This window comes from Erpetoichthys calabaricus, chromosome 3, assembly GCF_900747795.2.
Source record: "Erpetoichthys calabaricus chromosome 3, fErpCal1.3, whole genome shotgun sequence".
Taxonomy (NCBI): Eukaryota; Metazoa; Chordata; class Cladistia; order Polypteriformes; family Polypteridae; genus Erpetoichthys; species Erpetoichthys calabaricus.
The window spans coordinates 211,193,675-211,203,678 of NC_041396.2; positions in this window are offsets into that span (position 1 = coordinate 211,193,675).

Sequence of the window (10,004 nt, forward strand, 5' to 3'; positions counted from 1 at the left end):
GAGGCGCCTTTCCTCTTAATGCTGCCTCCCCAGCACACCACTGCGTAGAAGAGGGCGCTCGCCACAACTGTTTGATAGAACATCTGCAGCATCTTATTGCAGATGTTGAAGGAAGCCAGCCTTCTAAGGTAGTATAACCGGCTCTGTCCTTTCTTGCACAGCGCATCAGTATTGGCAGTCCAGTCTAATTTATCATCCAGCTGCACTCCCAGATATTTATAGGTCTGCACCATCTGCACACAGTCACCTTTGATGATCACTGGGTCTATGAGGGGTCTGGGCCTCCTAAAATACACCACCAGCTCTTTGGTTTTGCTGGTGTTCAGGTGTAGGTGGTTTGAGTCGCACCATTTAACAAAGTCATTGATTAGGTCCCTATACTCCTCCTCCAGCCCATTCCTGATGCAGCCCACGATAGCAGTGTCATCAGCAAACTTTTGCACATGGCAGGACTCCGAGTTGTATTGGAAGTCCGATGTATATAGGCTGAACAGGACCGGAGAAAGTACAGTCCCCTGTGGCGCTCCTGTGTTGCTGACCACAATGTCAGATGTGCAGTTCCCAAGACGCACATACTGAGGTCTGTCTTTAAGATAGTCCACGATCCATGCCACTAGGTATGAATCTAATCCCATCTCTGTCAGTTTGTCCCTATGGAGCAGAGGTTGGATTGTGTTGAAGGCGCTAGAGAAGTCAAGAAACATAATTCTTACAGCACCACTGCCTCTGTCCAAGTGAGAGAGGGATCGGTGTAGCATATAGATGATGGCATCCTCTGCTCCCACCTTCTCCTGATATGCAAACTGCAGAGGGTCAAGGGCGTGTTGAACCTGTGGCCTAAGGTGGTGAAGCAGCAGCCTCTCCATGGTCTTCATCACATGTAATGTCAGAGCAACAGGCCGAAAGTCATTCAGCTCACTAGGACGTGATACCTTTGGGACTGGGGTGATACAAGATGTTTTCCAAAGCCTCGGGACTCTCCCATAAAGTGCTGGTTCCTGCCATGTGCTTAATGCTGCCATGATTAATCAACAACATATATTGAAATTAGTGGATGAAGGGAAATGGTGGATCGTTATTCATTATGTTGATCTATTGAATAGAAGAGCTGAAGAGTAATCATTAAGCTACTGTACATTAGAAGTGTTCAATATTTTCAATGATCACAAAGAGTGCAGCCATAGATAGATAGAAGTTTATTCATCTTGAGGAGGAAATTTGGCTCTTTACAGAAGCACTTTAAATAAACGTATACATAAATAGGTAGATAAATAAATATTCACACACACACTTTGGTCTGAACAAAAAAGAAAATTAAAAAGAAAGAAAACTTCTGGCATACATCTATCCAGTGTGTGAACTTGCTTTATCCATTACAGAGTCATGGAGTGCCTACAATGGTGGGAAGAACTGATCCTGGATGTGATGCCAATCTGTCACAGGGCCTACGTCGTAATGCTAGGCCAATTCAGTTTCTAAAAAGAACTTGAAAAAATCCCCACAGCAAATGCACAGACTGGCATATAGACAAGAATCCAGGTCCCCGGACCCTTAAGGTAATGGCACTGACAACTTTATTATCACTAAAATCTTCTCGGTTAATCACATTTATCCTTTAGCATATCTAATATTACAAATATTGGATAATGTGCTTTTCCCAGTGCCACAATTGTGCTGTACAACACAGATGTACAGACTCATAAAAAAAAGAGTTAATATGATATATTGGTACAGGAACCAAATACTGCAACACTTGGATTTTATGTTTTTTAACAAACTACAAAATAGGGTAGAGTGTTTCTTTATGTATTACTAGCTGTGTTTGGTTTTCAGGTCAAAAAAACAACCCAAAGACGCCCTAGAAGTTTTACTATATAGTTGTGAAATTGGAGAGGCTTCAACTAACTCTTTAGAATTACCCAATGCAGAGGACGTGGACCCACCTTGTGCTTGCTTTCATAAGAAGACACTGGAGACACCATATCTTAGAAGTATTGCTGATATATGAGTCCTATTAATCTTTTTCCAGGTGAAAAAACCTCCAGATAAGCAATATTTTTAGTGAAAACTTGTCCGCTGTTGTTGAGGTGTTTCACTTACACATTGTTGAGCTGGGTATTGCTTTGTTTTAACGTTGTCTCTTTATCTGTGTCATTAGCACAACATCACTGTAGTGAGACGTGAGGTGCATGCAAGCGCAGAAAAAACACACACACAGGTGTTTTGTTTATACTGTAAATGTCTAATTATTGAGATGTAATGTTTATTTAGTCATTTAATTATGTTTATATTAATTTCACCTCTTCTCTGTTATACTTTTTTAACTAAACCTCAGCTAAGAAACTAATGACAGCAGTCCATGTGCATATTAGTTAGAAGTGATGTTCTGAAGTGCTTTCATTAAAGTTGTACATACTGCAGCAGCAAATACATTTTATCTGCAATGATATACAATATAAATGTTGTGGCCAGCAGTTGGACCCAACCTTGTATTAAAGAAAAATGGCCCATGGTAAAGTGAGATGCACGGCTGTTAGGCATCGTCTTAAATAAATACCGTATATACTCGTGTTTAAGTTCTCCCGTGGATAAGTCGGGATTTGATTTTACCATATAATTTCTGGTACTGTATAATGTCGTCGTATAAGTCGAATGTGGAAAACTCATGCTGTTGGTACAAGGGATTATGATATGCTAGCGCCCACCTGAGGGAGTAACCACAGAGCACACTGCCTTTTTTTTTTCTATGTGGGTGCGGCAATGTGCTGTATCAGCGTGTGCTCCTAACCTCTCTCTCTCTATTGCGCCTACGTGACCACACGCTAAAACCTGAACTGTTGGAAACCAACATTTGTACTATTTAGTGTTTATTGTATCTTACAACCTCATACACCTTTATCTTAAGAGCATCCCTTATCTATGATGGAGCGTTCGATCGGAACAAAATAGGAAGCTGGTTTTAAATTTAAAGTCATTGAAGTAGTGAAAGAAACTGAAACAAAATTCGAAGTGTCTGAGAAACTGGTGCGAGATTGGAGGAGGCAAAAAGCAAAAAAACAAAAAAAAGTGTCACATTTTTGAATGGGCATATAAGTCGGGGTGTGATTTTATGATCGATTTTTCGGGTTACAAGACTCAACTTATATGACAGTATATATGGTAGTCACTGCACTCCCGTCTTGGTAGGCTGGCTGGCTCCCGAAAGCGGTTCCCGGGCGCGATGTGGGAGTGGGTGGTTCTACAATAAGTGCACAAATGTAGGATCGTCCGTGACCCTAATTGGTGCCGGGAGCTACTAATCATCACAGCTGTACCACGCCCTCATTTTAAAGGGGAAACGTGAGTGTGAGAAGAAAAAGAAAGGAATAGAAAGAATGGAGGTTAGTTGAGAGAAGAAGGCAGAAAGAGCCAGAGCAGGGGTAGAGTGAGCTGGAAGAGTAGGCTTGCGAGAGAGAAGGCAGACAGCTGGGAGGTGAGCCCCTGCAGAAGAGTGAATGGCCGACACCTGGGGGCAGATGGAATGGGTTGCTCCAGCTGAGCAGTAGTGAGGAGCAGGAGTGACCATCAGTTTAAACAGCTCGCCGTGTAAGACCGGAAAGGCAGTGGGGGTCAAGGAGGCTTGGGAGGAGTGCCCTGGCCATTGGGGACCCAAGTTTTGGTCCTGTGAGGGAGCCTGTCCATTATCGTGTGATGGCAGGCAACCAGACCTGAGGAAGGTCAGCTGCATTTGCTGTTAGAGTGACTCCTCTGCTGCAAGACCCATGAGGGATAAACAGAGGAGTTGCAAGATAAAGGAAAAATTTTTAAAAAGGACTTTTTCCGCCAGTTTTTAACCCTTAAACTGCTGCAACCAGCTATAGTCAGTTCCCAGTGCAATTTGCCAACACGCTGGAGCTGATCAGTCAGTGCCGTACATTCATTGAGCAGCCAGGTCATGACCACTGCTGCCCCCTAGCGAATCACCATCACTGTCCCTGGGATTCAGCCGCTGCACTAGACTAGCCTGCAAGCATCAGCGTTTACCTCTGTGTAATTGCGTGCAGCCAGTTCAAGCGCAGTTGCCTCAGTGATTTACTGATTTTCATCAATGGTGTCAGTTGCACCTTATACATATATATATATAATAAAATATATATAATAATAGATTGTTGCAGTAGTTTTTTTTTATAGTTTTTAAAGTTCATTGGCAGTGTGTAAAATGATCAGTATTGCAGTAATTGCATGAAAAAAATATGTGTTCCATTAAAATTTATGACGTTGTGACGTTTCCTTAAAAAGTGCAGCAAAAAAGTATTTAGCGTCCAGGGTGCAGTGACCCCCAAGTATGTGGCAGTTTAAGGGTTAACCTTATTTAAATTTCTTTATTGGGATTATTTTAACCTTTTTTTTTTAATAAAAGCACTGAACACTTTTGCTCCTTCCCCTTGCTTCATGTGGTGTCCTCATTTGTACAGCTCATCCTGGCCATGACTATCGATAGTGTTGGGTTGAAGAGGCTCCCCAAATAAGAAGTGGGAGCATGGAGCTGGACCCACACCATCACATGGCCAAATGTAGAGAAGTCTAATTATACTATTTGTAGCATCTACCTTCACCTATATCTGAAAACAAAGAGTTCCTTAGAGGAAGGTATTGCGGTTAACACTGCTGCCTTACAGGTCTTGGGGACAGAGTTTGACTTTCTTTAGAACAATTTGGGTGAGGATGGTCATTCAGACCAACAAAGCTGTCTAATTCATCTAATTTCTCCAAAATGGTATCAGTTTGGGGCGGCACGGTGGCGCAGTGGGTAGTGCTGCTGCCTCGCAGTTAGGAGACCTGGGTTTGCTTCCCACGTCCTCCCTGCGTGGAGTTTGCATGTTCTCCCCATGTCTGTGTGGGTTTCCTCCAGGTGCTCCGGGTTCCTCCCACAGTCCAAAGACATGCAGGTTAGGTGCATTGGCGATTCTAAATTGTCCCTGGTGTGTGCTTGGTGTTTGTGTGGATGTGTGTATGCGAGCCCTGCCCGAGGTTTGTTTCCTGCCATGCACCCTGTGTTGGCTGGGATTGGCTCCAGCAGACCCCCGTGACCCTGTAGTTAGGATATAGCGGGTTGGATGATGGATGGATGGATGGTATCAGTTTGCCTTTTGAAGTGTCTACCACACTCCTTGCTTACTTATGAGTTTTGTCTATGGTATTCTGAGTGAAGAAAATCTTCCTGTCTTTCTTACACCCATGTTCCTATGTTCTTGTTGACGATATCACTTTAGAGTAACAACTGAGATTGGGTGTATTGATTCCTTTCACAATTTTAAACAGTTTAATTATGTCATATCTTAATCTGTATTCACTTAAAATTAAAAGGTTCAACTGCTTCAGTCTCTCTTGATAGCTCCTGCCTCTCTGCCCTAGAATCAGCTTAGCTGGTCTTCTCTGGACTTTATCTAATGCTGCTATGTCCTTACTGTAATGTATAAACCAAAACTGCACAAAGTACTCGAGGTGAAGATTCACTACAGTGCTTTATTGCTTAAGTACAAATTCCCTTGACTTGTACTCCAAACATTGTGCTGTATAACCTAACATCCTATTGAGCCTTCTTAATCACTTCTATATACAGTTGTGCTTGAAGGTTTGTGAACCCTTTAGAATTTTGTATATTTCTGCATAAATATGACCTAAAACATCATCAGATTTTCACTCAAGTCCTAAAAGTAGATAAAGAGAAACCAGTTAAACAAATGAGACAAAAATATTATACTTGGTCATATTTATGCAGAAATATAGAAAATTCTAAAGGGTTCACAAACTTTCAAGCACAACTGTATAGTCTGGATGTAGACAGTAAAGTGTCCACAGCAAATCTTAGGTCTTTCTCAAGTTTCAAACCTCCCATTGTGTATTCAACTCTTACATTGTTTTTGTTTGTAATAATTTACAATTATTGAAATTAAATTTAATCTGTCACAAATCTCTCCAAGTCTGTATGCTGTCCAGGTCTCTCTATAATGATTCAACACATTCTAGATTATCCTCTGTTCCATTTAGTTTGGCATCGCCTGCAATCTTAACAAGCTTGTTATTTATGTTTTAAATCAAGATCATTTACGTATATTAAAAAGATTGGTGGTCCCAGCACTTAATCCCGAGGGACACCTAATCCAGAAGAGTACCTCACTCTGAAATCTTTTGTGTTGAAGGCAGTTTTGCCTTTATCTACACACTACACTTCTTTTAGTTTAATGATGTGGGACCTCACCAGAAGCCTTCTGCATATTGAAGGTTCACTGTACAGCTAGCTGGAATTTGCGCCTTTTCCCTTATAAGTATGTGTCGATTTTTCCTCAGGTATTGCTGTTTCCTTCCACATCCCAAAATTGTGCAGTTTATCTGAAGAAATCAAAAGCAAAAAGAATCCGTCTGTTGTAAAACTACATAGAGCTCTTTGTTTTTGTTGAGATTGGAAATTGTTAAGGAAGTATCATTCATAGTTGACGGCAGGGCTAGGGAAGTGGACTTAAGAAATTACCAGTTCACTAAAATCCATTGCACTAAGCTTAACATTCCTTGCTGAAGTCTTGATATGCACCTGACAATTTCATCAAGTCATTCCGCATGCTTTGTTGCTGAGGTTCACTAAACACGCTCTTTAGACAGCACAAAGAGAAATGATTAGAAGTAACATTGGGAGTGTTCTTTCTTGTGACATTTGATTTACAGTGCCCTCCATAAAATTCGGTGAAAGAAACACTGAATTTACCCCTTTGCTCCTCAGTTTAACACTACAAGTCCATCCATCCATCCATCCATTCAATTCAAATGTGATTAAAGTGCACATTACAGACTTTAATTTAAGGGTATTTACATAAATTTCAGTCACACCATGTAGAAATTACAACACTTTTTCTACACAGTCCCCCTGTTTCAGGGCACCATAATGTTTGGGACATAGACAATGGCAGGTATATTAAATTAGCCATATTTAGTAGTTTGTTGCATTTCATTTGCATGTAATGACTATCTGAAGTCTGCAATTTATAGACATCACCAGGTGCTGAGTATCTTCTCTGGTGGTTCTCTGCGAGGCCCTTAATGCAGCCATCTTCAGCTGCTACTTGTTCCGAGGGCTTGTACCTTTATGTTTTCCATTCAGCATATGGTAGGCATGCACAATTGGATTTAAACTGGGTGACTGGCTTGATCTTGGCAGTGTTGCCTTAGCAGTATGTCTGGGATCATTATATTGTTGTAGGATGAAGTGCCATCCAATGCATTTGAAGGCATTTACTGGAACTTGAGCAGATAAGATGTTGCTCTACAGTTCAGAATTCACTGTACACCTGCCGTTAGCAGTTCTGTCATCAATGACGATAAGTGTGCCAGTACCTGTGGCAGCCATACATGCCCAAGTCATAACACCCCCACCACCATGTTTAATAGATGAGGTGGTATGCTTTGGATCTTAGGCAGTTCCTTGTTGTCTCCCCCCAAGCAGACATGCAGTCCAGTTCCACCCTCTGAAAATGACCCTCTATCTTCCACAACCAGGTGTTACGTGGGCAACCCCTTGGCCTGGTCCAGCCACTCGGGTCCTCAACAATGAGGATCCTGCGAGCTGGATCACCCTCGGGGAATCATGCCATATGGCCGTAGTGCCGTAATTACCACTCCTTTATAATGCAGGCAATGTGCCTCATTCAGGACTCCATGAGCAACTGAATTCTCTGAAGAGACACAGTACTAAAGGAGTCCAGTCTTTGTCTCAGGTCACTGGATAGCGTCCATGTCTCACAAGCATACAGCAAGACAGGAAGCACCAGGACTCTGAAGACTTGGACCTTCATCCTTTTGCATAGATATCGGGAGCGCTACACACCCCTTTCCAGTGACCTCATGACCACCTATGCTCTCCCAATCCGTCTACTGACTTAATAGGAAGAGTCACCAGAGACATGAATGTCACTGCTGAGGTAAGTAAACCTCTCGACAATGTCGACACTGTCTCTGCAGACAGACATATTGCTGATGGCTATGCCTAAGAGTTTCATTAAAGGCCTGAATCTTGGTTTTTATCCAGGACACTCGCAAGCCCAGACATTCAGATTTCTCACTCAGTCTCTTGAGGGCCCCAATCAGAGCCTCCATTGACTCCATGAAGATCACAACATTGTCAGTAAAGTCATGATCAATGAATCTTTCTTTGCCATCAGATGCTGCACAGCTCCTGGACCCCAAGACCTTGCTCAACACCCAGTCCAAGCATGCATTGAACTAATAATGCATAGAATATTATAGCAGTCCATAAAGTTCAGTATGTGTTAGCATGTATCACACTGCAAAGTAGAAAGTTATCATAAAATCTGACAAAATGATATAAAAGTGCAGATTAAATAATTCTTGAATGGGAAAACATTAACATTCACTTTAGGGTAACTTCCTGCCTCACAAATAATGATAAGGGATGGACCTGTCACTGTGAAGATCAGAACATCATATGTACTGTATGTACAAATATAATAAAATTGTAAAATGATGTTCAACATCAAACACAGTTAAACAATATAACATTTACATACAGTACATACAGGCATGTACAGTATATTTGTACGTATCTAGCCCTGACTGTCCCTCCTAGGATTATGGCTTTGTCATGGTGGGGTAGTTTATGATTGTTAGAATTAGTGCCTATAAAAAGTATTCACCTCCTTGGAAGTCTTCACATTTAATTGTTATACAACACCGAATCACAATAGATTTGAATTTTTTTTTATACATTGATCACAAATTTCCAAGTGAAAACAGAGCTCTGCAAAGTGGTCTGAATTAACTACAAATATAAAGCACAAAATAATTGATCACATAAGCATTCACACCCTTTAATATGGCACACTTAAATCATTTCTAGTGCAGCCGACTGGTTTCAGAACAGGTTCCCACACAGCTTTGCTTGTCTCATACTCCATGATAGGTTGATGATTAGCTATAGTATGGAAAGCCCAGCTGGCTACTGAGAGGAAGAAAACAAAACGTCACTGTAGACATATTAATAGGCAAATAAAACCTTGAAGCTCTCAGTTCTTAGGAAAAGTCAAAGTTCAAATGCCCTTCACCTCACTGGGCACAATTCTATATACTATGGTGCAGGTTGCCATGTTCTTAGCAGGATTGGACAGGTTTTAGCTGAATATCATTTGTTTCAAGAAGAGAAAACCCATTTCCTGCTTCACTGGGAAATGGATGACACAAAATGACCTGCTTAGTCCTGAGCAGGGGAGACTGTGTGGGGACCTAATCGAAGTATTTAAAATCTTCAAAGGCATCGATAAAGTAGATCTAGCAACGTTCTTTCAGCTTAAGGGGGTATCAGGTACACGAGGACATTAGTGAAAATTAAGCACTTCTTAATGCGAAGAGTTGTGAGACTCTGGAAAAACCTACCGTGACATGTAGCTGAGGCAGAAACCTTGACAACCTTTAAGAAGAATGTGGATGAGATATTGGGACACCTTAACTATTAGCTAAACAAACAAAATTGATGAACTGAATGGTCCCGTTTGTCAAATTTCTTATGTTCTTATGCTAACCTAATGACAACAGGACTTAATAATAATAATAATAATATTATTTACATTTAAAATCCTTCTTCCTCTCTGCTAATAAACCATTTGAAGAAGCTTTACATTTAATAACACTGTAGCTTCTGTAAAAGGGTTGGTGTCAATGATGTCCATGGCTGATGCTCCTAAGACAAGCTCTGGTCCCCCGTGACAGGTATAGAAATATGATCAAATGAAAACTAAATTAAGATTGCGCTTAAGGTTGAACGACCATTTAGTTATTAAACTAGAGTTCAATTACCAGACTGAAATGTAAGCAGTCTGAATGTTCTGTGTCCATATGTGCTTCTCTCCATCCAAAAACATCTTGTTAAGATGGCTGTCAGATCTTATCAGGCCCCATGATTGGGGATTTATGAGTGAGCTCCAAGAAAGACAGAGACTTTGTGCCCAAACTAAATGAGA